At 33.7% G+C, this 25,525-nt stretch overlaps 1 long non-coding RNA gene across 1 annotated transcript in view; it reads right to left on the bottom strand.

Annotated features, from left to right (window-relative positions):
* LOC145681546 (uncharacterized) overlaps positions 1-22,181 on the bottom strand; it is a 122,097-nt gene extending 99,916 nt beyond the window's left edge. Inside the window, exon 1 of the long non-coding RNA XR_014130808.1 lies at positions 22,081-22,181. This is a non-coding gene — a long non-coding RNA (uncharacterized LOC145681546). The remainder of the gene's footprint in view (positions 1-22,080) is intronic.
* Between the last annotated feature and the right edge of the window lie 3,344 nt (positions 22,182-25,525).

The raw sequence follows: 25,525 nt of genomic DNA on the forward strand, positions 1-25,525 counted from the left end.
GCAGTGAAGTATTTATCTCTTGATAAAACTCTTAGTGAACTCCTTGAAGTGTTTGAACAAGAACATAGTGAAATCTCATTTCTATGCTTTATGAATAAAACTTGTGATCTACAAAATACATAATTTGTTGGACAGATAATTCTGTCTTTTTATTTTTCATACAAATGAAATTTCACCATGTGTGAATCAATATGTTGTCAAGGTTTTAAATTGTCTGATAAATTTATTATTCGTGAGTTTTGTTTAACGGATGTGATGATACAGTAAATTTACATTGCTTGGTAAAATCACCAGTAGAATACAATTTATTATCACTAGGATCTCAAAAACAAATTGACTGGTTAACATTAAATTTACATGGATTGAAATGGAATAGCAAAACTGGATATACTGTATCATGCATACGAAACCTTGTATATCAATTATGCGCAAAGAATTCAACCTTTTATTGTAAAGGTTTAGAGAAATCTTTTTGGATTAAAAGAATAGTTGCATTAGATACTCATTGATTTAGAAACAAAACATTGTCCTTCATTAAATGAATTATGTGGAAATACATTTAATTAATATTGTTCTTTTCACACAACTATTTAAAGAAATCAGGATGTGCATATCGTAATGCACAACAGTTGAATTATTGGTGGAAATATAAAAGATCAACAGCATTAACTAATGCATTATCAAGATTGTAATGAGGAATTGTAAATAAAATGCATGGATGTAAGTTTTAAAAATTTATTGCAAATTAAAAAAATTGCAAATATATAATAAAAAATAAAAAATAAAAAATATTTTTGCTTTCTTTTTAAAATTTTGTTTACATGTTTATAAACGATATCTTTTTTTTTAAATTTTTCTTGTTAAACTATTTTAAACACTGTTCAAACGATGCAGAAAATATAAAACAAAATAGCCACATAACACAGAATTATCATGTTGATATTGTTGAATATTTGTAAAGTATATTTTAATATTTTTCGACATTTTTTTTATTTCCTTGGGAATGTCCATAGCAAGACTCAAAGTAGAAACCATGTTTTTTCTTACTGATGTACACTGCAACCCAGTGGGAACCAGCAGAATCAGATGTATCAAGATTAATCACAAGTGAAGCAAGAGGTTTTACCGTTACAGAAAGTTTATCAATAGGGTAAATTCCAGTAAGACTTGCACCAGTTACTTTATCACTTAGTAACAATTTTAATAATTCGTCACTATACATGATGAAGATTATTATTTTTTTAATTGTAGTAGGTATGTAATTATCACAGTTATTCACATGTAATACATAGTCATACACTTTCACTTATTCACTATACAGTAATGCTTCATGAACAGTTCACCTATATTGTAACAAACGATGCTTATTATGTGCACACCGATGAACGTGAAAATTTAATGCAGTATACTTTGAACAGTTTATTTCTTCTAAATTTGTAACTTCTCTTTGAAGAATTTTTTGAAGAAAACACTTTTTATTTATTCCGTATGTGTATATGGTTGTAGTATTTGAACAATATGTTTGAAGTATTTCCTTAAGATGTGAATATTCTACATCCCCTTCTTGCCAGGTAATGCCATACACATTTTCACCTAGATATTTGTTCGTACTTGCGATTGGCTCAGCTAACATATTTAAAGGAAATGGTGGTTTAAAAACCCAATTTTGGAAAAAGTGAACGTCAGGATTTACAATGCCTAGCTCTTGTATAATAAAGTCATCTTCGTTATCATGATACGCCGAGAAGTGAACAACAACCCTCATCGTACTCAACTGAATAAATTAGAAGATGTTATCAGTATAAATATTTCTGTCTTTGTCTACTTGTGCTAAAGAATTGAATTGCGCATACAGAATGCATGTAACAGGCTCAGTTAAAGTTTCTGAAAATGACACTTTTAAATTTACAGGGGAATCGCGTACTACATCCCACGTGTTATCATCCAAAATCCCTGTTGGAGATAGAATAAAAGCATACAGAGCATATCCGTTTGGGTACTCATCAAGAGTAACAGTATGTGAATAATTTTGATAATATATACGAGTACCTGAAATCTAAGTATAGTAACTTAGAAGGTATAAATTATTTTTAAAATCAGGAGTGACGGGGGTTGGGAGGAAATGATTTTCAACCGACTTGTAATTGCAGTTTGTTAACGTTAAAGTTTCGAAGTTCAAAGGGATTAAGATGTGATTTCCCATTGACGGCTGTGTTAGAGATGAGACCAATAATCAGGCCTTTAGGAACATTACCCAAGAAAAGATTATCAATGTTGTAAGACTTTACTTGTGCAGGTATAGTATAAGATCTTGTTTCCACTCTCGTCAGAGGTAACTTGGCTGCTTCCGAACCCATTCGTATATTTAATTGCATAGCTAAATCTGCAGCTACATCAATACGTCGTACATGAAGAATAATTTCCTCAAGTGCAACTTTATAACTTGTATTTTCAGGAGACATTAAGCAAAAATTATCTTTACTACGATGTAGTTTTACACGCAAACTTACTTTGTTAGGGAGCATACGATCTAAACTTACAATATCAGTATGAAGACGTCCATACATTTCAAGATTTACTATTTTTCACCTTATTAGCACGTTTTTGAAAACCATCATTTGTATTATCTAATTTATTAAAATTTTTTGCAGTATCTTTATGCCACATGACACATGCTAAATGTGTTTGAGAAGCATCATAAGAATAATTTAATAATGTTTCAATGTATGCACGATAAGGATAAGATCCTGATGAAGAACTTATTAATTTATCATTTAACGAAATATCAATTTGACTAAATAAAGAATGTAAGAAATTATTTACAGGTGCAACAATATCATCATTAGCTAAAGTTGTACCATCAGCTTTAGTAATTTTACAACGTACATAAAGATATAGATATGCAGGATGAATAAGTTCTCCTGTTTCGCCAGGAATAACAAATTCAATAAATTCTTCTGAGGTTAATGTGGAAATAGGACGATATTCAGCATTTGTAGCTGCTTCAATAGCTGTTTGTGTCATTGGTTTAGAAAAGAAATCAAATTCATTGGTACAACATTCAAAACTACTTGAATTTAGGAGCGCCATTATGAAAAGATGTCGAGTATATGTTTACGTTTTGTTGGTGGTCCAAACTTTACAATTGCAGAAGCTTTCCTTTTGCGTGACCGTCTCTTGCCGTTACCAGTTAGCAACTGCCCAACTTTATTAATTGCTTTTGTCTTTAAACTATTACCAGGTTCTTTTACACGCGCAAGAACCGATTCTTTAAATGGTCGATTTTCTAATACATCACCCGCAACTTGCATACCGGTTTGTAATGCTTGACGTCCTACAGTTTTTGCACCTTGTTTAAGAAATGGTAAAGCAAAACGAAATAATCCTTTAAAGGAACTACCTATACCATGTCCCCTTTGATATACAGGTCCTAAAAATATGGTATTCCACGTCCACGGTGATAAGTGACACGTCTAGCTCTCATTTTTTACTATTATTATTAATATTATTTAGAAGATGCAGGAGAGCGTTTAAAATGTAGTGTTACGGTCAGTGTCCCAGAACGAAATGGCAAATTTCGCCCTGCATGATCTTTTAATAGTATTTCAATTGTGTTAAAACAAAATTTTGCAAGCAGCATATAATGAATATCTTCAAATGTAATTGTTTGAACTTTTCCGTATTTAACATCAGAGATTGTTGCTATACGTATTAATGGTGCTTTTGTATCACCTAAAAATTGATATTGTATATCTGTATAAATAAAAATTTGATAGTGGATATCCGATATCTATGTATGGTTGTTTGAATCCATGAGATTCTTTTACAAGATCTGATTTTTCAGAAAAACCTAATTGTAAAGCTAATGTAGGCGACAATGTATGTGATTCTACACGTTCCTCACATTCAACATATACAACATTTGAGAAACTAAATCTTATAAAACTCGATATTGCGTTTAATTCTTCTAGTAAATGATGAATGGATGGATAATATCTAACAAGAATTTTACTTTTCATAGGTTCTGCATTTTTAAATTTGTACCATATAACGTTTTCATCTGCGGTAACATTATAACATGTTAATGGAATATGTACTTCACTTAATCCTACATGCCAATCGGATTCTGATAAACGAATATTATTTTTTAATTGATTAATAAAATGTGTTGGACTATTTGTAGGATATACATCTGTACTAGCATTTGAAACTAATGTAATGTAAAAACTATCATCAATACTTTCAGAAATCATTTTCGTTTAAAGTGAAGTGTTAGGTTTGAAGTTCCAAAACGAAATGGTAATTTTAACCCGTGTTCATCTTTTAAGTTTACTTCTATTGTATCAAAATATTTCTTTTCAACTTTAACATATTGTGGTGTGTGAAACACAAAAAATTTTACATGACCGTGTTGTACATTATATACACTAAGTTTTCGAACTAATGGACATATTTTTTGTTCATGTTTTACAATATCAATGCAAACATTAATTGTATTGGGAATATTATAATCTAAATCACATGGAAATTTTCCACGTGCTAATATTAAGTCAACATTTTTAACTTTTGTGTATATGACATTTTAACATCAAGCGTATTTTCATTAATAAATCCAAAAATCTGTTGTAAACCTGGTGTAACACCAATCATACATTGATCTTCTAATTTTAAAGAATGTTTAATAACAATTTGATTTATATTTTGTAAATAGTGTAACATACAAACATTTTCAGGAATTAATTGTAGAATCGATTCAATTGATGAATAACATCCAGGTGTTATTGGAGCATGGTAGCGTTCAACTTTATCATCGATAACACTAGTAATTATAATTTCTTCATTTACACCAACATTGTAAAAACTCCACCGAATAATAATTTGTGTTAATGCAACACCCCATTCCCCATCACTTAAATCAATAGGTTGTGTCAATTTAACTCGAAATGATGATGTTGTATTATTACCAAAAGATTGCTACTTGCATTTGAATGAAGAGTAACGTAAAAGTCGTGTGTAAAGTTCGAATTCATTTTGCAGATTGAATAGAATCTGATCTAATCCACAAATTCATACTTGATGGATTTTTCTAACAATTTTACATATATCCACCCTTTTTGCGTTATAATACTTTTTCAATGAGATATGTGTTCTTTGGATTTATAATTACTTTTTGTAATTCTTGTGCATAAAATATTCCTTTAATTTCTTCACCGTTCCAATCTTTTAATTTGTAAGTGACAGGATCTGACTTAATACATTTGTCAACAATAAATATTTCTTGTGACCATTCTTGTGACCATCCATTTTCTAATATATGTTTATACTTACTAACACAGACATAATCACCTGGACTAAATTTACATGTTATATTCCTTTTAATCTTTTTATTTCCGTATAATTTTTCCCACACTTGATTCCCATTGGAATCATTTACTTGTGCAGGTGCCATTTTAATACTTGAATCGTATCAATGATTATATTTTTTTACAATTTGATCTAATACATTAATATAACGATAAGTATTCTTTGCAGTAAAATAACGATACAATCTTTCTTTTAATGTAGTATAAAACGTTCTGCTAACGCGCATTTAATTTCGGAATTAACACTATAATGATTAATTTCATATTCTTTAAACAATTGTTTTACATGACAATTATAAAATTCACCGCCTAAATCTGTTTGTACGTTAAACACAGGTAACTTGAAATTTAAAAAAAATGTTATTGCTTTCACAATTTCAGGACCTTTCTTTGTTTTTAACGGAACACAATATGCATAACGTGAAAAAATATCAATACAACATAATATATATTTATAATTATTATTATACTTTGCAATATTTTGCATATCTGCTAAATCCATTTATAATGTTTCATTTGGTGCACTAACATACTACTTTTTACGTTTAAAAACTTTAGGAGCTGGTGCATGTAGTGTATAAGCATCTTGAGAAGCTAAAAAAATTTTAATTTTCTTTTTAGATAACTTTGTTTTGCGTTGTAATGTTTGTATACTTGATAAAGAATCAGGATTTGAATAATCATAATATATTTTTGATAATTTTGTCATTTTACATACTATATTCTTTCCATTGTTTAAATAAATTAGCAAATACTGCAGGACTAGGAGTTTTTCTTACTTTACGAATACGTTGTCTACTACTACTACTACTACTACTACTATTCACTTTTGATGCAGGTGTGCTAATAGGTGTACCAATAAATTCTTTAGGAACATTAAGATCTTCTAATAAATTTTTAAATTCAGGAATACCTATAGGACTTCTTGAATATTTTCTTGTACAAACAATATCATTTATTAAATCTATAATATTTGAACCTGGTATTGTTTTTCCTTGAATACGTACAATGTCAGACTTATCCCACTGAATTTTATCAGAACTTGTCAACTATTTTAATAATAGATCTGTTTTCCTACGAAGTGTTTTCGGTACTGATTGTAAAATGTCTGATACAAATGGTAAAATAGAAGTATTGCTATGTAGTTTGTAACTTTGTTGATTATTTTTCTTCTTCTTCTTCTTCTTCTTGAATGGTAGGTAAAGTAATAGATTTATGTGAAGAAGATGTATACTGTAAATAACGATGCAAAGCTTGTTGATATAATTTATATTCATTAATTCATCTAAAAGTGACTGATGTGGAACTATGGATTTAAGATTTGATTGAATTTCATGTACGGCATTTTCAGGAACTAAAATCATTTTACGTAATTCTGACATATTTCAGGACTGAAAATACTACTTCCTACTGCTACAAGAAGTGGTCCCAAGATTAACGGTAGAAGCGCCCCACCTTTTTGTAGTAACAACTTCTTCTTTTTATTCAATGCAGTACGCTGCTGAGATAGAGCACGTAATATCTTTTTATGTCTACGTAAACGTTGCTTCTGACGAGAATTTAAAGGAATGTCTCCTTTTATTGTGTTTTTAGCTATTTGAGATATTGTTCTTATTAAATCGCCTGAAGCATTTTGTAAAATTTGTTTTCGTATTGCATTTTTGCATTTGCACAGAGCACAGAGCGTGGTGTAGTGTTGTTTCACCTTCAACATCTTGATGCAGACTAAACATAAATTCCTTTATGCATGTCTTTTACGTTAGCGTACACATACATGATTTGATTCGGGAAAATATTTGTACGTATTCGCAACGCATCGTTTGTTTTTTGTGTCAAGTCAAATAAAAATAAGTGTGGGGCTCCCGTGTTACTTCTTCGAACACACTCACGACTTCTTTACTATACCGAGGCATAATTTGCCTTGTTAAATATTGTATTTGTAATTTATCACGTGGATTTTTAAATACTAAATATAATGTGCATTTAAACTAATATCACGTGCATGTTTTCCTTTTGGAAATAAATTTTGAATAATAAATATTACAGCTAACATTTAACGATGTGCATACTTTGTAAATAAATTAGCAACATCGCCATTAGTTTCCGACATTAAACCATCAGGTATTAATAATGAATTTTCTTTAATTTCAAAATTTTTCATGTCAGGTATTCCCTCTACAAAACGTGTTTTTGCATTTGCATCTAATTTTGGTATTACTGCACCATAACACCAAACAATATCACTAAATTTTATACTAAACATTTGATCACATACGTTAAGTAAACTATTTACAAAAGAAGTTTTACCAGCCTTTGAAGGACCAGCAATTAAAATAGTAGAGGGATGTTGAAATTTTAACATCTTGTAATCAAATGAATGCATACAATGGAGACTCTACTTTATATATACACTCAGACTCATACAATAAATATTTTCACAATCATTTTTATGAAGGAGTTTCCAATGAAACGAAAGAATACAAAGGTAAAGTTTACACAGTAAACGAAATGAATAAAAAAATCACTGCGATATAAAATTAAACCTTGAAATGACTAGTTTATATATTGTTTGCACAGCAAACGAAATGAATAAAAAATCACTGGGATATAAGATTAAAGCTTGAAATGACTAGTTAATATATTGTTTGCACAGCAAACGAAATATGAAAAATAAATTAGGAATAAATTAAAATAAATTAGAAATAAATTAAAAAATAAATATTTTTTACATTCGATGATTGTTTTGGGTTTCATTCCACAAACAGATTCATACAACTCACATTCATTCATTCGTGGGTCTATAACCGTAAGGTACACTTGCACGTTTTTGTATTGGTTCATCGTCAGTTATGTCAGGTTCGTCAATACGTTTTCGTGTTTTGTTGACCTCACGGTGTGTCTTTGTCTCTTTACAGCTAAAAATACGGAACCCCGGTCTACGAACGATGGTATTTGGGTTTTCTATTACTGTGGACTCTAATTGTCCGGACACTAATTTATAGAAACTCTCAAAGTTAATTTTTTTAGAGGTCTTATCATTTAGTGTTATCCCCCTAATTTTGAAAATATGCCGAACATCCCCTTGGGCATTTGTTAGCCGCTTTGCATAGTTTTTACAGCCTAGACCTATAAAGGTTGTAAACTCCCAACCTTCAGGAATTTTATTTGTCAGATCACCCAAATAGTTTCCGAGTGGTAACAAGGGTTCCTCATCTTTTTTTCTGTAGGTACATGATACTGTCAGTGTCACAGTAGATTACTCTTTCAGGTCCTACAGTCGTCAGTAGTTCGTAAAGTCTAAGTCTAGCCCACGAAGTAATAAATGCGGCTAGTATCACATTGGAAAACTCTAACGGAACGTTTTCATTTTCAATGTCTCTGTATGTGAGAATGAGATGGTCATCATCAATTGGTACCACACTTTGAATCTCATACCTTGCCGTAGTTAACTACCTAAGAAATGTGACCTCATCACTAATGATTATACTTTGTGTCATGTCTGTGCGTTGCCCCCACTTTCCATACAATGAATTGAGGTATAGTTTCGCACATTGCCTCAATCCCGGGTTCATCCTAACATTATCATAATTTAATCGTATGCCTTCATATGCATAATATTCATTCATATATTTATGTTTGTCTTCTTCTGTGGTACAGTAAGTAGGAAAACCAGAGGCTTCCTGCTTCATCTGAAGGAAGGAATGCACATAGGTCCCGAACAGCCCACCTGAATTCCCCTCTTCAGGATCTAAGAGTTCAAATTCCCATATTTCATGTATATCGATTATTTTGTAACCATTTTTAAGAGCAAGGTGTAACTCTGGAGTGCAAAATGTTTCTGTGAGAGCACACTCAGCGTCACTATTGGTACATTCGTTAGTGTTTTCTTCTTCCATGCATGTGCAACAAATACCGAAAAGTAATCGACCTTCCGCAACGTATGGGAGCACCGGAAAATAGAGTTCCTTTGCGGGGAGGATTGTGCATTTAACTACACCGTGAATACTTTCCACATCTGGAAAGTCCGGCCCCGTGTAAATCTTAGGTGATTTAACCGGCATAGGTTTACGTGCCATTACCCATGGGTAAAGACTAGTTACATCGGCATAGTAAATTCGCTCATCACTCGCACAATTGACGTAAGAACGAAAGACCTCCGTGCGACCACCATTGTAACAGTTCTTAGGAATAAGAAAATCAGGCAGATTAGTACAACGTTCTTGAACAAACTTTTGCACTTCCTTGTCCGTCTTTACCTTATAGTCCCAAGAACATTCCCATATTTCATATAGGTTTACACCTATACTTTTCAGGTACCTACGACGCCGCATGGTTTGCTCATATCGTTTCTCCATCGTATTGTACGAATCTTGAGCATCGTGCCAAACCGCGTCACGATTAATGGGAAAACAAAGGCGACTGGCATGGAAATAGCACCCATAATAGTCGAAGGCAACGTTGATTCCTTCGTGCCATCCATCGACCTTGTACCTACCAATATACTTTTTCCCACCTCTCCTAGCATGCTTGATTTTTTATCGCTAATTGGTCTTCCATATACATAAGCCACTACATATATTTTGTACTATACTTGGTCTTATGATGAAATCCCAACGCGGGAATAATAGGAATAGTATTTTCCGGTAAGTGCAAGGTACGATATGTAGGCATTGCAAGACTTGCAATGGTGAATGATGTTATGAAACATTGCAAACCCTCCGTTTTCTCTTCAATGATATCGCTAAATTTAATGACCGCTTCTGTTAGAATTCTAACGTCATTTTCACAATAAGCCAGCATATCCTTCTGCAGGTTAAACTACACGACACTTTCCGCACGTTCTTGGTGCCAGGCTTCCAGTTGCTTTATTTCTTCCGTGCTTCGCCCCTCAGGGTCATAGTACTCAAGCGGAGGGTAAGGACCGACATAATTTTGATTCTCTTCAGTATTAAACAAATATGAGAAATCTCCCTTCTTTAAATATTGACTAAGGCCTAACGTTTTCGGCAAGTTTGATAATTTCACACCAGTATAAAGGAAAGAGTCGCGAAAAAAGATACGGTTACCTATGTTAATATTAAAAATCTTTTGACCCTGGATAAGAACACTAGGTACAATATGCTGGTCTTCTATTAGAGTTCTAAGACAGAAGAGGCCATCGTATAGGCTTCCATTATGGGCGATCGCCACGATCTTCTGAAAGACAGGACGTTTTACTAACACGTGGTTAATAAAATCCGTCATTGTCTTAAAAGAAAACGAACGATTTTCAATATTGTCACCGCACGTTTTACAAGGCTCATCGATACCTTTCCTTATACAGGCGTGAGAAACATGATGACAACACACCAGTACAACTTTATGTTCCCTTTCACCGCGTTCATTCGGTGCCTTCAACATCGTCTCTACATCATAGGTGATGTACATAAACCTTTTCTTATGAACAGGTCGCTGTTTCTGAACAAAACATGTATGGTTTGTATCAACATACGCACGGCACGTTGAACAAAAATGTTCACCACACATGTGATCAGATTTTCGCCCCCTGTTATCAAAGATGATACCACAATCGATGCAGAGCTTTACATTATCACATACGGATTTAGCCGCTTTATTACGTGTCACATGGTTGTCAAAACATATACCCTCAGCAAACTCTATTGCATGCATTACATTTAATTCTGTTTGGAGTATAGTCCCATTCGTGAGTATGTTCGCAAAAAGTACAACGAGTTTTAGACTTGTGTGTCCAATATCTCCCATCATGACCTTCCAAACAATAATAGCAATACTTCCGTGCCTTGAGAGAAGTTCTAATATTACGAATGGGTTCGAAATGACCAATAGTATTACTTCTTTGATACAGGATAAAAATCTTATTTTTTGCATGTTCTCCCGGGAAAGGTACTATATATTCCCCATTATTTTTTCAATCTCCTCATAAACCACGAAATGATACTCTCCTTTCAAATATGCTTGAAAGGATTCCAAATCAGAGAAGTCACAACCCTGCTTATTTTGAACGTCAACACCTACCATCTCTAAGAGAACTTCTGCTTTAAAAAGCCACCTATTATAGGCTCTTGTTCTTAAATTACATAAAACTTGACTACTTGAGGTATGTTTTGTTATCCAATATATTATGGCCATGGGGAGGCAGTACATATTTTTATTTTCAATGCGAATTAATCGCTTTTCCAAGTAATCTTGGTATTTTCCATACTTGTCAACGGCACTCGTTGTAGTATTTCTTCCCTGGCCGTGCAAATTCTCAGCTATGTGAAATCGAAACAAAACTTCTTCCCCCAAAAGGAATACTTCATTCGAATTTAGTACTCGTTAGAATGAAGTAAGGACTGTTCTAGCAGTGAAAATGCCCTTTCTTCTAAACGGCACATACACTGGCTTGTTATTAGTACTATTACTACTTTCTATGTATAAACCAATGTAGTCCATGGGGCGTGCATTGGAGATCACATGTTCCAACGCAAAATCAATTAAATTTTCAATATAGGCCTCTGGGTTATTAATATTCCTTTCATCACGCACAGGTCTGACGGCAATTTCATGGCCCGTAAGATGAAATTTATGAAACCTTTGTCTTACAACTTCAAAATTACTATTTCTTTTATTATCCCCGCCATTATTATTATCACTTCTACTACCACTTGTACTACCACTATTAGGATAACAGTAGTACTACTTGTACTATTTTTGTTCATGTTGCCATGTCCAACCATTGGTGGAACACTAGCATATGACGGACCAGGCTGAGGAGAGAAGATCATTTGGTTCCCATAGTCATGATTATCCTGTACACAGTATTGAGGTGGATTGCATACATGATTTTCTCTCTGGACCTGTTGCGTGGGAATAACCACAGCATTGTCCTCATTTTCAACCAATCTCCTAATTTCTTCTTCAATTGGTATTTCAACGGAATTTAGATTGCCAATCCCATCTGCTTTATCACTTAGAAAAGCTAAATCTTCATTCGTTAATTGATGTAGATTATTAGGACTCAAGTTATAAGTTTCTTGAGGGGTCATGACTATGGCATTATTTTCAGATGGGATTAACCACGGTTCCGAAACAAAGCGCTTGCCAAAATCAAAAAAGTCAGATAACTCTGTATCTTTTATCCTATCCACCTGACCTTCCCCACATGATAATAAATTAAAGAGTTTTGCCTGCGCCGCTTCGTAAGTATCATAGGTACGGAAAAACCCATACACAAATAAATCTATTATGTCAGCACTGCTTACGCAGTGCTGGAGAAGTAATGTATCATTACCTTCAAAGGCACGAAGGATCTGCAATATGGCGTCGCATCTCACCGATCCCCTATGGCCAAGCCTGTTCAATTCCATAATGGATCTCCAGGTATTAAAAACCCTCGGGTACTCGTTGAAACCGTGCACCAATTCCTGAAGATAAACTTCATCTACCATGTTCAATTATTCCGTTATGCAGACGAAATCGATCTGAAAGAAAAAAACAAAGAAAAGCTATTTTGAGTAGTCAAGTTGACATTAATATATCACTTTAATATAAAAGAGAGAGAGACCATTCAATTACTTTTAATCTATAGTTAAATTATAATAATATATACAGAAAAAAAGCAATCACTTATTTTAAATCTATAGTTAAATAATGATATGTAAATATATTCACTTATATTGAGTTGTAAACTATTCTATTAAAAATATCCACACAAAAAAGTCTCTCTCTGTTCATTAATAATGCTTTAATACAACTCAAGTACAGTTAAAAAGTAAATAATTTCTTTCTTTCTTTTTTAAAAAAATCACAATAACCATAAGAAATACACACCTTTCAAGCCTTAGTTATTCGTTCACAAATCCAAAAAAACAGGAGAAGAAATGTCGACTCTGCGTCGGTACTTTTAATGTCTGGGTGTTTCAATGCGCTTGCTACCACCACTCAATCATTAGCAAAGCTTCAATGTTTGGAATAAAATATGCTTCAATAAATATAGTGATAATCCAATGTATTTTATTTAATACTATTGGAATAGTTTTTAATAATCAGGAAAGTTTTCTCTCTGATCTTTAACGCACGCTGACGTAAGAAAAAATGAAAAGCGTACACATCAAATGCAGGTTATATCATGTTCTATCAAGTGTTCTCCCACCACCACTAACAGTGACACCTAGCGGAAAAATTTTAAATTAGACCTTAGTTTAGTTTTACCCGTGTGCCGTGTTGACGTATTTCGTCGATGGTACCGAATATATTTCTATATTTTAAAGTTAAAGTATGATATATATTTCTTTTTAACCGTAACAATACTACTGATAGCATTAAATAAGTACGATAAACCCTTCTCGCACTTGTGTTGTGTTAATAAAACATGCTTTGTGAGGCATAAACCCTTCTCGCACTTGTGTTCTGTCAATAAAACATACTTTGTGAGCCATAAACCCTTCTAGCACTTCTGTTCTGTCAATAAAGCATACTTTGTGGGGCAAAGCTTCTATCAGTAATACAACATATGTTCATTACGTTAAAAATCCCTAAGGGGGACCTACCTACCTACCTACCAACACATAGGCCCCTTCAGTTGAACATAACCATTATGGTATTACAGTATACTATTACCTATTCAGAAAAGAAAAAAGCCCCGCAATTGTAGGGACCCTAGCTAATGGGGAACACGCCCTCATTTAAAAAAAAACATGGTAGCAATATCCGTACATAATTTAATTTTGCTATAATATAATATGTGTTCAATTTATTTTTAATACTGTTAAAATCTACGGGGGACATTAGCTAATGGGGAAAACGCCATCAGTTAATGGGAAGCACATGTTACGGTTAGCCGTACATAATTTCCTTTTGCTATAATACATGTTCAATTTATTTTTTAATACTGTTAAAATCTAGGGAATCTATCTAGAGGGCAATACCCCATCAGTTGGAGGGACATGCTACAGATAGCCATACATAATTTTTCTTCACTTCGAAAATACACAACAAGTTTTCAAAATCAAAAGACAATCTTCAATAACCAAATGTATTTTATTTAGCTGAGGGCTCCACCCGTAAAATTTTCATCCTCTCTCTTTCTTAACATTAAGGCTATTGTGTGCGTTATGGGGCTACCACCCCATTAATATATAACATTCAGTAATATTTACTATTAAAACAAAAAATAAAAAAGTACTAGGCATCCACGTATAAGTTACAAAACTTTAGGACAGTGGGCTCCCTCCCCCAAAACAGAAACTTTTTTCTTCGAATAAATCATTACTAGTCCATATATAAATGTCTTCAAACATTTGCTTTCCTAAAAGATTATCAAATATACTACTACCAAGCGTACTTGTATGACATCTAACGGCAAAATTCTAAATTACATCTTCGTTCAGTTCAACCCGGTCTGTAGTGGAAAAATATATCGAATATAAGTAATTTTAAAGTGTAAAGTGATCATATTTCAGTACACAATCGGTGTAACAATATGCATTACAGTTAAAATTCGTAACAAATCAATCAAACATATTGTAATTAAGCAAACTATAATTAAGCAAATAGAACTCTACAAGTAAATGCTTCGTCTTTAGCCATTGGTAAATCAAAGTAAATCTTAAGAGAGAAAAGACCAGTATATCCATTTTACAAATGTTCATTCATATATTCTTAAGTAAAATATCTCATCTCCCCCAAAATATGTACTCCTACAATATTAATAATAACTTTAGTAATAAAAATCGAAATTACATTTCCACCGCTCCCGGTCTGTCACAAATCATAACCCTCTTGCCTTTATTACAAAATGCTCCTAGGTTTATTTCCCAATAGACTTACAATACAAATTGTCCCGAGTTCCTTTCCTAGTACACCTACAATGCGATTCTAAAAATAATTAGTCACGACACTTCCATTATAATTAAGTGAATAATACAAGCAAGTTTAGCCTTTAATATATATATATATATATATATATATATATATATATATATATATATATATATATATATATATATAAGATTACCTTTCCACTGATCCCGGTTTGTCATAAATCATAACCCTTTTGCCTTTATTACAAAATGGTCCTAGGTGTATTTCCTGATAGATCTACAATATAAATAGTTCCGAGTTCAATTTCTCAAAAGCAACTCGTGTGGTTCGGAAAATAATTAATCACGAAACTTCCATTATAATTTAGTGGGTAATACAAGCAAGTTTAGCATTTTAAAAAAGTTAAATGATTCTCACCTTAAATCAAACTTCCTTCTAACCGTCAGAATCAGAAAAAAAGAAAAAAACTTCAATACAGACACAAGAACAAATAAACTTTTTTCAATATTCACTCGTGCACTATTAAAACATTAATAAAATTCATCTTTATTTGGGTAATATTTATAAAGCATTTCAATGTGTTTTCCCCTCTATCATCTTTTCGTCATGTTTTCAAAAACCGTTTTTTCATTAATTATAAATAAATTCAACATGTCTGATAACCTCGTTCATCATGTTTAAAAATCTATACAATCAATTTATTCAGTGTTCTCCTCCATCAGGAAATCTAAAAATTCTTATTTACAAGTTTATCAACCGGGGTAGGCATCTTAACAGTAAATGACCTCTCGATTAAAAGCTACCATTTTTCCTCATTCACGACAAGCTGTCGCCATTGGGTCATGTAGGGATGTAGGGTTCTGAGATATACACTCTTTCTCAACTAATTAAGGAAATGGTTACAAGTAAAACTTTCACGTTGCCAAAATCAGATATCGCCAAAAATACATTTATGTGTTTCTCCATAACATCTTGTAAATGGAGGAAACATTAAATATCTATCTATCTTCATCACTGCAGATAAATAACTCGATGTTAATCATGTTTAATGGACGTTATTTCAGTACACAGGGGAAAGTGCAATGACACTGTGTAACTATGTGTGTCGCCACTCAAATTTCAACCAATTTCTAACGAGGGCAAGCGAAAGCGTGTATAGGTCAACTACCCAGAAGCCAATCCTTTTGCAAAAAATAAGACTGAGTGTTCATTTCTAAGATAGCCTCTGTGAGAGACGCAAGAATCATTTGGTCTCTCCGCATTTCAAACTTAAAACATGCTCTAAGAACTGAGTTAACTATATGCCATGAACAAAATCAATAGAAATGAATATTAACAAAATAAATAAATAAACTATTCAATCCACACACATTGCCTATCTCCCAAAATTTTATTTTTTTCTCTTCAAGATACATATGAGGATTGCAATAATTTTCTCATACAGCGTTCACCTCTGGTGCTAAGGGTCCCGCGTTCATTCCCAGCACCCACCACATAACCTTTTATAATATATATATATATATATATATATATTTCAATAGTTTTTATAAAATGGTTTCCTCCCACTTTCTATATACTTTTTTCAAGAGCTTATTTTAGTATACTCTCATATTGTTCGAACATTTTATACATGTGAGAGAATAAAATAATTAACAACAACAACAACATGTCTCCATTTTTCTGTATAATACGGGATTCAAACGGGGATCTTCATCTCAATGTAAGTTTCTATTAATTCGAGATTTGAACGGGGGTCGTCATCTCATTGTAAGTTTCTAATACTCAAAACCATCTGTATAATACGAGATTCGAACAGGGTCTTCATGTCAATGTCAATAATGTAAATATATTCAATAATATTATTAATTTTATCACTGCTACGGAAGTAAGTAATACAAAATAACGTTTCATCATATGTACCAATATTCTAATTAACTAACATATGATCAGATTTAATTCAAATCGAACCAATTAAAATTCAAATTTAAATTTCCATTATTATTTTTAAAAATATCCAGTATACTTCGTGTACATACACGTATACACACTCAAAAAAGAGGACACGACCTTTCCAGAGGGTACACACACGTAATCACAGCCAAAAAAAGAAAACAGAAACTTTCCAAACGGTACATACATGTAATCACACTCAAAAGAGGACATACACGTAATCAGGACACCCATTTCCAAAATAACGGTACCCGTGTAGAAGTAGCTCCTTCCCTACTATGGACGAGATAAAAAGAGAAAGATCATATTTGAAGACGAAAAGATTAGCGGAAGACCGTGGAGCATAGAAGCTTCTCGGTTGCGGCAAGTAATCTCCTAGTATGGGCAGAATACCTATAATGATGATGATGGTGGTAGGATAGTTAATTAAATAAACAGAATCGTCAAAGCCGGTTTTATGAAAATAACATCTTTTCACAGCACTTTTAAGTAAACTCTTTTTATTTTGGGGTAAAAAAATTTGAACCCGTCCGGAGAATTTTATTAAAACCTTAAGTTTAATATTTGGTCGAGATATCTGTAGACAATCCATGACGTAAATAAATCCATGACGAACAGTCGCACAGATTTGGAAAGCTTACTTTTTCGGTATGTAAGCGCAAAGGAACGTGTATATCCGATGAATCCCGAGTTCGTTTCCTTACAAGATCAAGGTACTTTCTTCTAAATTTCATTGCTCGAAAGTTATATCATACACATGTTTAATTTATGAGATGTTTTTTTGATAGTTTTAGCTAGAAATATATTGTTTGCTGTATCGGTTCATGAAATCATATTAGCTAAGAAATTTTGGCTCCTTCATATTAGAAGCTCTTTTGTGAAATTTGGAATTTTATAAAGTTGCTAATTTTTAAGTTGATCAGAAGTGTATATCCTGATGTAACACATTCAAAGAATTTATATTTATTTTCCAAAGAATACTGTGTAAAATAACTGATTAGTGCTATTATTTTTTTCAGGTAAGAGCATCAGTAATAATGTAAGATGGAAAATACGCTGAGAAGTACATGTATTATAAGAACGGTAAGTGCCTGCTCTTGTTAATGTTCTCGGTGGCTGTAAATACTTAATATTTAATCACCATGCCTGTTGACTACCTTCAGTGCAAGAAAAGAAGAGAGCGTAAAATGTTTAAAAGTTTGTAAAAGAGGGTTAAATAATGTAATGGAAAATTGAATGCTAGAAGAGGAGACTTGACAACTACTCAATCTCTGAAAGAGTTTCCTATCATTAACAAGTGCTGTTAATATGATACTTTGCTCTATACAGCCCATAGTGCAAAACACGTATATTTAATTATAATTCAAATGAATTACAGTTTTGCAATAGCTTTCTTTATATTGACTGAGAGTTTTCTCGGTCTTAATAACTGACAGTAATATATATTAAAGAAAGTTCCTTCATTAAAAAAAAATCTATTGCTTTAGCATTGTGAACAAAAAACATCAGTTTTTCATTTGTAACGTGGTAGAACTGGGTCCTGAGAGAAGAAAGAAAATTACTTGTATACAATTTTGCATATTAATCATGAACATCAGGGTTCTTCCATCAATAACACTACAGTGATCCTATAACATTGTACTATATACTACGCCACAAAAACTCTTCGGACCTCATAGCATAAGCACATTAAATACATAAAATATATGTGAAAAGCTATTATTAATGTATCAGATACAACATACAATGCATGCATTAGTACGGAGTCATGTTGCCTTTACTTTTGAGAACAATGTGAATGTGCTTGAGCATGGAGTCACTAAGATTTCGGAAATAATTTAAGTCCATGTCATTACACCACATTTCATTCAATTCTGTTTGGAGGGTCTATAGGTTTTGATGCTTCTTATGTCCCAAAAATTTCTTTATACGATGGAACAATTTTGATTGCAATTAGATCGGGGCTATTCCCAGGCCATTCTAACATCTTGATATGTTGCTCCTCAAGAAAATGTGCTCCATTTTAGCCTCGTGACAAGAATTCTTATCATGCATGACAAATCACAGTTGTGGATATGGAGCATATCCACTAAATGGTCCTGAAGAACGTTGATATACTGATCTGCGTTCATCATCACATTTTGTGGTAAGAACTATAAACCTCCTCTACCATTTTCACCTGAAAAACATACCCACACCATTATGGACTGGGAGTGCCTAACGGTCGAAACCGTATACGGCGGGTCGTATCGACCTGAAGATGATGGACGTCGAACCTTAACAGTTCCCATTCGGAACAGTTGGAATATGCTTTCGTCGGAAAACATGACTTTCCTCCACTGTGCTGATGTCCAGTGTGCATATCTTTGCATTTCCTTGCGAAAGTAAGACGTTGTTTCTTCATGCGGTCGGTGAGTAGAAGTTTCTTAGCAGCAGTACGACACGGCAAATACAGTTGTTTTTGCAAATGGTGCTGAATTATACGAACACTAACGTTTTCCAACAGACTCGGGTGCATTTCTTTAAGTTCGGCCGCTATAAGTCGAGGGTTCTTCTTTATTTGTCTCATTAGGAGAGTGTCTGAAAATTTCGCTGTCTTTCTTTCCCCCCCCCCACTACCGAATTCGTTCTTTGGAACCCAGTCGGAGATGGTTCTTTGGCAGCAGCCAGAACCTTAATTATGGTTGATTTTGCACGACTTGTACGTTTGCATATCTTCTTTATGGGGACGTTTTCATTTCGCCATGCAATGATGCTGGTTTTTTCTGCACTGCTACAGTACTTTCCTGGCATATCACAAATGCTCAACACAAATACAGTACTAAAGTATAAAATACGAAGTGCACCATACAAAAACAAATCAATTTATAACACATACTATAGCAGAAAACCACCCTTTACATGTTAACCAACAATACAAAATGAACTGAATTCGCTTATCAGCAGTAATAGACTGTTGTCAGATATATTCATGCAGATACAATCTGTGTTCGAAACAAAACAACTCTAGATACAAGAATACAAAGTGCATATCTCCTACTACAGCAGCTTTCATATGAGGTCCGAAGAGTTTTTGGGGCGGGTGTAGGTAGTACCCAAAATGACCTTTATTTATCGTAATTGCTCCAAGAGCTCCTTAAACATCTAGATTGATGTACTTTAAGTATTTGCTAATTATATTTTCTAATATGAAAATTACTACACACCTGACGAGTTACTGCTCTTGTTCTGTAGAAGCACAGCTATTGTACAGTACTTAAGTGATGATACTTAATGAAGGAGATGTTGGAAGGGTAGACGCGAGTAGATTTCTGGATTACTTTATGAGGATATCAGTATATAAGAGCAGCAGTTGTCAGGAGACATAGTTTATTTCTAATTGTATTTGATGTTGTATATGAATCTTTGAGCTGAAGAGGACAATGGAAGTGCTAGAAAAATTGCCACATGAGATAAGTCGGTCAGATACTGAAATGGCAAACTTTATATGAAGTATCGAAATTCAAGTTGATCAAAAATGATAGTCTGAATGAGTAGCTGTTTGTTTTAGACTCAGAGATACGAGTTTGAAAAACTTCTTAATGGTAGGTTGAACATAGTTCTATGACTAAAATGACTGAGATCTCCTGTAGAATTGAACTATTGTTCCAACCTTTCCGTGCGGACTTTTAAGGAGAAGAGGTATTTTTAAATATATAACTCTACATATAGCAGAGGCTGTGAATTTCATCTGGTTCAAAAATGTATTATAAGAGATTCACGGTGTTTAGAAAAAATAAATTATCAGCACAGAAAGTATAAAAATATATTTATGTTATCGTTTATTATTTATTTATTATTTGTAAATATGAGTTTCAGTTCTATACCCATAAAAACTTTGTTTTTCTAACGTGTTTGAAAACGTTACAGATTGTTGGACAACACATTGTGTATTACGAAGCAATACAAAATTGCAATGTGTAGTCATTATAGTTTTATAGGAATGCTCATTTTCTAAAAATTAATTGATAAATATAAAGTGTATTTCGAGGAAGTTTGGAAGCAATTCATGGTTTAACTGCGACGAAAGTGGCAATACAATATCTAGACTACAACTTTTATTAATAAAATAATAATAATAATAATAATAATAATAATAATAATAATAATAATAATAATAATAATAATAATAATAATAATGACATACTGCATATTTCAGTTCATATTTATTGCTGTATGGCGTGTCCCACGTAACTTAATGTTTGACATTTTAATCTCATCAGCTCTCTCTCTCTGCATACACACTTGAGCCTCAGGCTGTTCTGTTTTATCTTTAGTATTAGTCAAACAATAGTTCGACACCTTACTATGTATAAGTCCATATGTCAGGAGCTTGTGTTTTTGTGGTAATAAACCTTAGAGCTCGTTATTCCACTTCAGACTTTTCTTCAGAAAAGTAAGCAAAATTTGACTTAGCAGGTGGAATGTGATATAATACAAATGGTGGGTATGCTGGCTGAATGGTAGAGCACTTACCTCAAATGCTAGAGATTCACACTCGGTCTTACATCAAGTAAGCTTATGATAAAATATTTCTTTTCCTCCGAGTTGAGAAGTGTGTAATGTAAGTACAAGAAATTTGTTATTCTTTTATTACCATGTTATAATGTGACCCTCAATACATAAAGAAGATAAAGAATCTTGAAATCATATTAAATAATTCACAATAGATAATAAGGAAACTGAAATTCACCCACTAACACCTTTTAGAAATCAATCATCTTCACATTCTACGTATGCCTGTTCATTCAGGCACCTAATATTGCACTAACTTAATACAGAACTTTTAAAATCTTCAGTTGAAAACATAATAAAAATATAATAATGGGAAATTAGTTTTAAAATTATTTAAAAAAAAGGTTATCACATTACAGTAGAAAGAACCCTTGTTTCGTTAACTTACCTGTTTTTGAACTTATATTGCTTGTATAAAGGTAACTAAGAAAGTTCTCTCGCTTTTTCACCAACTTCGAACATCGATATGTCACCATCTAAGACGTACCTGGAAAATAAAAAAAAAATAGTCTCCATTAGCATCGACGACCTTCTGCTAACATTCTGGAGGGCCATGGATTCCATCGCTGTAGAACTTGATGGGCCGTGAAGCGAAGAAGATATCAAGTGCATTTTACACCTCTACTAGGGATTTAGACTGGCGTCCTCTAAGGTAATTGTCCAAGGAATGGAACAGGTGATAATCGGACGGTGAAATATCCGGGTAGTACGGTGGATACAATAGTGTTTCCAATCCAAGGCGTAGAAGGGCGTCCCGGGTTATGCTAGCCACGTGGGGCTTACCGTTGTCCTGTAACAAGAGGAACCCTTGCAATTCAGAACTGCTGCGCCAGAATTTTGAGTTTATCTTGAACACGGCTGAACTACTTACAGTACACAGTTGCATTGATACTCTGACCAGCTGGTAGCAGTTCCTGGTGCATCATGCCGCGAGCAGTCCAACTAATACACAGGAGGACCTTCTTCTGGTGCAGTGCTGGTTTCAGCTGTTTTGAAACCGGTTCATGGAATGCTAACCAATGATGACGGCACCGTGGAGCTTCCTGCAGGACCCACTTCTTATCACATGTCAACATCCTGTCCAGAAATGGCCTCTTCCTCAGAAAAGACAGCTAGGAAACACTGCTGTCTGCTCGCGTTGCCTTCTGGCCCAGAGTCAAATCTTGTGGGATGCATCGACCCAACTTGTAGTGCTTGCCATGTTGATGGAGATGCTGCCAAATGATTTCTCCACTAACACTGAATTGTAGTTCCAGTTCCTCACATGTCTGGCCACTGTTCACCCCAATTGCTGCCCGAAGATCATTTTGAACATGTGATGGTCTTCCGGCACGTGGTGCCTCTTCTAGTGTTTCGTCACCGTCCTTAAACTTGTTAAACCACCGATGCACTGTCCACGTAGTCACGACACCATCACCAAAGATCTTTGAACTCGTATAGCATACACGCCCTTATAACGGTCTGGGGAGGTCCCATTTTCACTCTGTCCTTGCGCAAGTTCACGTTGTAACTGAACTGCCAGAACCAGGTAGTATATTGGATATACTCACACCAACAACTGACCTTCGCCTTATCTCCATTGGCATTCAACTCGCGATGTGAGGGCCAATTGAACACACAGAACTTTCTTGGTTACCTTTGTACTACGCGTATTTATAACCTCTTCTTAGTTTTATAAGTTATGTAGTTTACATCAGTGTGACGTGCGGCAAATAACTTCGATTGCTACAATACTGTGATGCTATAATATTTTTCTGTGATGTTTTATAAGTTGCGGGCTTAGTTGTTGCTACACTTAAATAATTTGTTTAACTTAAGATTCTTGTAGCAATGTTCATGATTAAGTTAAGAATGGTATAATAACCGCAAGCAGATATGAAATAAATAGAATGGATCATTATTCACTTGTATATATCTTTTATAAATAAACAGTTTGCAATACTTCTAAGTGATAATATGAAACAGCTTAATGATAAAGTATGCAGACAATCATACTTTATCATTTGTTCTAATATGAGTTTATACTTCTAATTAGAAGAATTTTTCCTAACATGCCAACAGAAAAGAAATAAATATTTATACTACCTTCAAGTAGAATTATTTTCTAAGAGTTAACTAGTACTAAACTCATTTAACGTAACGTCTAACTTGAGAATATAGTAAATTAAACAGTGCTCTTATTTTGTTAATTTCAGTTAGTTCATTCGAGTTGAATATTTCAACTTAAACCTGACACACTTCCTCACTAATTAAACTTAATTTTGTTTTTAAATTCATACGTAAATCCGACAACAGCATAGTATTTCCATTTCCGCTTCGCTGTAGCTTATCGTTTTAAGTAAACTTAAGATATTACAATTGTGTATATCGTTGGAGAAAGTCAACTAACAAAGGATTACTTTGTTAGATGGTAGAGTGGCAAAGTATGATTTGGGACATTGATTTGGTGGCTTTAGCATTAGTATTAAAGGTTATTATTCTTCGAGTATTCAAATTATATTCTTTTACAAACATTTCGAATGAACTGTTGGAAGTCTTCTAGAATGTTCTTAGAAAACAAAATATGTGAATTCACACATTGAAGTCATTATCTAGTTCATGCTAACTTAGCTTTAGTAATTTTATTATTCTAACATGTATATTCTATAGTGATTGTATTATTCTGTAATGAAATTGTGTATTATTTTCAAGTTCAGTAAGTAATAAATAAAACGTTGAAGGCAAGTTATGGAACAAAGAACAAAAATACAATGCTTTTAGGAATTAAACTAAAACTGAGAATATATTTCTTTTGGACGGGTAGTTCAGTGTTACTGCCATATATATACTTATGCCGTATATATTTACGAGGCACATTCCAAAATAATGGCCGTCGACGTATAGTGAAATAAGGGTAGGCAAGAACACAATTTCAGGCATATAGCACCAAAGACGGATTATTGAGAAACCACTGCAGTTTTAATCTTGAGTCAGTAGAATTTTATCATCCGTGGATTGCAGATCGCAATGGCCGTGAGAATTGTTTCTCCCGCTAGTTGCGAAGGACGCGGTGTGATAGAAGCTTCTGCTGCTGGTATCCATCGGGAGTTGTGCCTAGTGTATGGACCTACAGTAATGAGTACAGGAAAGGTTTGCAAATGGTGTCACGAGTTTCAAAATTTTCGCATCAACGTGCGCGATGAAGACTGGAGTGGCAGGCTTAGTGTCCAGACCAATGACCTCCTGAAGCAAGTGAACAAAAAACTGCGCAGTGATTGCCAATTGACGCTCAGTGCTTTGGCTAATAACTTGCCCACGTTGCACCAACTGTCTACAGAATTGTTGCAGAAACTCTTGCATATCACAAATTTAGTGCAAGCTGGGTGCTAAAAATGCTAACGGACCAGCACAAAAAGCAACAAATGTGTAGTGCCCAACAGTTTTTGGATCACTATGGACAACAAGAAGGTGATTTGTTTTCCCACATTGTGGCGGGTGATCAGACGTGGATCTCGTACACCAATGCCGAATCCAAATAACAGTCCATGCAGTGGCGGCATTCAGGTTTCCCCAAATCAAAAAGTTTAAGCAATCGCCTCACTCGATTCGCAAACTGATGTCTACCGTTTTCTGGGACGTCCTAAGGACAAAACGTTAGTTCTTACCCTTAGGAAGAGCGCCCATTGCTTTTAGTTTTGTTTTCACTTCTTGATTTTATGCCACACCTGAAATTTCTTTTTTAGCACATTTATTCAAACTTTTATTAATAATGCAATAACACCTAATTATTCCACGAAAAACTTTCTCTTCTTTAGGGTATTTTATAAAAGCATTGCTTTCAAAAGATTTTTTTA

Source organism: Thermobia domestica, chromosome 3, assembly GCF_964235325.1.
Source record: "Thermobia domestica chromosome 3, izTheDome1.hap1.1, whole genome shotgun sequence".
Classification (NCBI taxonomy): Eukaryota; Metazoa; Arthropoda; class Insecta; order Zygentoma; family Lepismatidae; genus Thermobia; species Thermobia domestica.